The sequence below is a fragment of the Heteronotia binoei genome, chromosome 5 (assembly GCF_032191835.1).
Source record: "Heteronotia binoei isolate CCM8104 ecotype False Entrance Well chromosome 5, APGP_CSIRO_Hbin_v1, whole genome shotgun sequence".
In the NCBI taxonomy this organism is placed as follows: Eukaryota; Metazoa; Chordata; class Lepidosauria; order Squamata; family Gekkonidae; genus Heteronotia; species Heteronotia binoei.
The window spans coordinates 13,197,528-13,202,318 of record NC_083227.1 but is presented as its reverse complement, the minus strand read 5'-3'; the positions used below and the strand labels follow the sequence as shown (position 1 = coordinate 13,202,318).

Sequence of the window (4,791 nt, the reverse complement as noted above, 5' to 3'; positions counted from 1 at the left end):
CCATTTTCCTTCCTTCCTTCCTTCCTTCCTTCCTTCCTTCCTTCCTTCCTTCCTTCCTTCCTTCCTTCCTTCCTTCCTTCCTTCCTTCCTTCCTTCCCTCCTTCCTTCCTTCCTTCCTTCCCCCATCTCTGTGTTGTGCAGAGAGGAACTGAGCTGCCTCTCCTTCCTTCTCTCCCCTTCCAGTTTTTGAGAGAAAAGCTGAAGCACTTTAGACCCATGAAGTGTTCTTCAAGGTATGAGCTTTCATGTGCCTTGCAGTATGTTCTTTTGGTGAGATTTCCCTGGGAGGCCTGGGCGGCAAGGAGGGGATGTTTTTTTCAGCTAGGAGGGGTGGGGAGTGGGCATTCCAGTAGGTTTTTTTTTTTAACCAAACAAAGCCTGGGCAGAATTGTTGCTGGCTGGGGCCATCTGATGGCGAGTAAATACTTTTCTGCTCTCCAGAAAATGAAGAAAGGTCCCCTGCTGAAAATGGCTGCTTTGCAGGGTGGACTCTATGGCATCATTCTCTGCTGAGGCCCCTCCCTCCCCAAGCCCCGCCTTCCCCAGGCTCCGCCCCTGAAATCTCTGGCAATTTCCCAACTCAGAGCAGGCGACCTTGCCTGGACAGCATGCTGGCTTAATCCAAATCCCCTCAAGACAAGTCTGTTGTGGGGGAAAGAGATTGTAAACCACTCTGAGACTCTGGTTCAGAGAGGATGGCAGAGTATAAATCTGTCATTGTCGTTGCCATCTTGCTAACTGTCACGATAAGGTTAGCAGCCCTATAATACAAATTGCAAATAACAAAACTCAGGGTCGGCAACCTTAATTATAGAGCTGAAGGGTTGTACTTTTTGACTTTTGGTATTTGCAATGTAAGGTGTTCACAAAAGTTTTTAGTGGGGAGAGGGGGAGGTTTCTGTACATCTCAGGCTCAGCGGCTGAGTTGTCGAAAGGGGGGGGGGCTGTGCCAGGAGAATCAGAGGGCAAAGGGAGGGACAACCTGCCTCCCTCCTTCCCTTCCTTCAGTAAAGCAAACCCTCCAAAACCCTTTTGGTGGCAGCCCCCAACCCCACCTGACAGGGTTGCCAACCTCCAGGTGGGTGCCTGGCGAAACACAAAGCTCCAGTGTAAAGGTTGAGCAACCACAAAGCAACACACTGTAAGTACTTGTTTAAATAAGCATGTGTAACTATATTTACACCCTCGTACGCTCAACAATCACCACATACATGTACCAAAGCCATGATATACACATTCCATTACATTCAACAATACAGAAGTCCATGCACAAGACTCTAGTTGGTTTCCAAGACTTAGATAATTTATTTTGGTAATGGCTCAAGAGGTGATGATATGTCCCCAGGTTACTGATGTGTTTCAAGAGGCTCTCCCTTCTTCAAATCATCTCCACCCCCAAATCCTTAGGAATTCTGAATGCTGAGCAGACAGGTTAAAACGGATAAAAGGAAGTACTTCTTCACCCAAAGGGTGATTAACATGTGGAATTCACTGCCACAGGAGGTGGTGGCGGCCACAAGTATAGCCACCTTCAAGAGGGGTTTAGATAAAAATATGGAGCACAGGTCCATCAGTGGCTATTAGCCACAGTGTATGTGTGTATATAACATTTTTTGCCACTGTGTGACACAGAATGTTGGACTTGATGGGCCGTTGGCCTGATCCAACATGGCTTCTCTTATGTTCTTCTTATGTCCATGTTGCAGAGAGAGCAGCCTCATCACCTGGTTTTTCCTGGGAACTCGGATTGCTTTGCTTTTTACAAATTAACTTGTTTATTCTGACATCTTAACTAAATTGTATGTTTTTATATATATATAACAGCTGAGTCCTGAAGAAGTAAAGTAGGAGAGGACATGGAAGGTGAGGTAGGGAAGGGACAGGAAGAGGATTCTTGGGCTTGATTAGAGGTGCCTACGTGGCCTCTCTTACAGGGGACAGAAGCAAGCCAATGATTATCCAAACAGCACTGCAGTGCCCTGACAAAGGTGCCAACATTTTTTTTGCACGGTCCGAGCCAGTTGCTATCGAAAACATTGCCACTTCCTCCTCCTCCTCCTCCTTTTTTTTTTTACCAGTCTCACATTTATTTTTCTGTGAATGCTGAACATAAGGCCTTAGTTCTCCTTCTCCTGCATAGCCTTTCCCCATAGTCTACCTGTAGGACGGGCTGCAATGAGACCAACTTTACGACCAGCTGGAGCATCTCTCCTGAGGGTTGAGGGCTTACCAATGCGTTGGTGGTGTTCAACAAGATTCATACCCACGCCACAGACAGGGGACCAGCAGTTTCTCTTGGCCTTGTGTTTGTGATAAGCTCGCCCAGCTTTCAAGATAGGCTTGTCAATACGGCCACCGCCAGCAACAATACTGGCAACTGCTCTGTTTGCAGAGGAAATCACTTGCTTGGAGCCAGAAGGCAATTTCACTCTGTTTTGTTTTAGTTTCAGGATTGTGGGAGATAACTGTGGCATAGTTTCCAGAAGCAAGAGCTAGTTTGCCATGATCGCCAGGCTTCTCTTCAAGACAACAGACAATGGGGCCTCCTGGCAGAGTGCCAACAGGTAGCGCATTGCCAACATGAGCTGAGCCTTCTTGCCACAGTACACAAACTGTCCTTTATGAATGCCCTCAGCTGCAATGAACAATTCTGTTCGTTTCTTAAACGCATATGGATCACGGAAAGCAATCTTGGCAAGAGGGGCTCCTCAGCCAGGATCATGAACGATATCTTCACAATGTCCTTAATAAAGCCCTGCCTCTCAGCAAAGTCGACAGCTCTCAGCGTTGCTGGACCCTTCCCATGCTTCACGTGGGCCCTGAACACAGACCCAGCACCTCTTCTCTGGCCTCGGATGACACGGCCCATTGTGTACTCAGCCAGATCATCACCACTTCCTAGCAGAGACTGGTGACATTGTTCCAAAATACGAAAGAAAAATAGAACAAGCCTGGCAGGCTTGGCTCAGGCAAGCTTGGCGCAGGCAAGGGGCAGGGATAAGATCCGGATTATGTGAGCTGGAGGCTAAAAAACAGTGAGCTATCTCACACTAAGTCAGCTAAGAGAGAACACTGGTCTTAGTATTCCTGTCAAGCGCCGATATTTCTCAATAAGCAGTCTTTTGTTTTAAATCAAAGCTGTTTTATTGTTAGAAATTCAGAAGCTGTACCAAGGACACAAGCCATGGAAGTAATGATATATACAGAATTACACAGTTGATATATAGTATATCTTCAAAGGTTACCATACAGATGCATACTTGAGTCATGGGTTCAAAGGTTACTAAACAGTATCTCTTTTATTGCTAAGGAATTTAGGCTATTAAAAACATCTCCCATTCTCACACTTCACTAGATGAAGATAAGAGTTGTCTGTGTGAACCTGTGGGAGAGGTGACTTGAAAGTGGTACCAGCCAGGCTGTAGCATAAACATCCTTGGGCCAGATGGATTTATTACTTATCCAATTGTTGTAAATACGGGGGGAGCAATAGAGAGCTGGTGACCTACTCTTTATCTAAGAAACAATTAAGTTACAGAAATAAGCACGCTTAACAATTCCCGAGGAAGTTAACATTCCATCTGTCACTGGAAACGGGAACTGCTTTCCAATGCGTCTCTCCAAGATGAAGCCACATATAAATTAGTATCAAATAGAAGAGATATTGCTGCCCAACATATACTGCTGCCCAATACATCCCTCACCTTAACAGGTCCACACATTCATAGTAGTATTTTTGGACTTCATTGAGCTCAGCTCTTAATAATTGGTTCATCTTTGCCATTTCTTCCTTTCTGCAGTGAAAGATGAGGAACAAGAGTTCATTAGTGCCACAGAGTGGTCATGTGTGTCTCAATTAAGTTACAGAAATAAGTGCGCTTGACAATTCCCGAGGAAGTTAACATTCCATCTGTCACTGGAAAATGGGAACTGCTTTCCAATGCCTCTCTCCAAGATGAAGCCACATATAAATTAGTATCAAATAGAAGATATATTGCTGCCCAACACATCCCTCACCTTAGGAGGTCGACACACTCAAAATAGGACTTTTGCAGTTCCTTGAGTTCAGTTGTATAACTCTCTTTCCTGATTTCTTCCGCTCTGCAATGAAAGATGAGGAACACGAGTTCATTAGTCCCACAGAGTGGTCATTTGTGTCTTGATTTGCGGCCTAGAAAAGAGGGAGAAGCCTGCCTAGGAGCAGATGCAGGGAACTCTGACATAAATATATATTTTTAAAAACTTTGTCTAAGGAACAATTAAGTTAGAGAAATAAGTGGGCTTGACAATTCCCGAGGAAGTTAACATTCCATCTGTCACTGGAAAACGGGAACTGCTTTCCAATGCGTCTCTCCAAGATGAAGCCACATATAAATTAGTATCAAATAGAAGATATATTGCTGCCCAACACATCCCTCACCTTAGGAGGTCCACACATTCTAAGTGCCACTTTGGTATCTGGGCCATTTCTGTTTCCCAGCAACTCCTGCCGATTTCTTCCGCTCTGCAATGAACGATGAGGAACAAGAGTTCATTACTCCCACAGAGTGGTCATTTGTGTCTTGATTTGCGGCCTGGAGGAGAGGGAGAAGCCTGCCTAGGAGCAGATGCAGGGAATTCTGACATAAATATATATTTTTAAAAACTTTGTCTAAGAAACAATTAAGTTAGAGAAATAAGTGCGCTTGACAATTCCCAAGGAAGTTAACATTCCATCTGTCACTGGAAAACGGGAACTGCTTTCCAGTGCATCTCTCCAAGATGAAGCCACATATAAATTAGTATAAAATA

General features: G+C 44.9%; 1 pseudogene; it reads right to left on the bottom strand.

Annotated features, from left to right (window-relative positions):
- Positions 1 to 2,085: 2,085 nt before the first annotated feature.
- LOC132571125 (large ribosomal subunit protein uL2-like) lies at positions 2,086 to 2,879 on the bottom strand (annotated as a pseudogene).
- Positions 2,880 to 4,791: the final 1,912 nt, after the last annotated feature.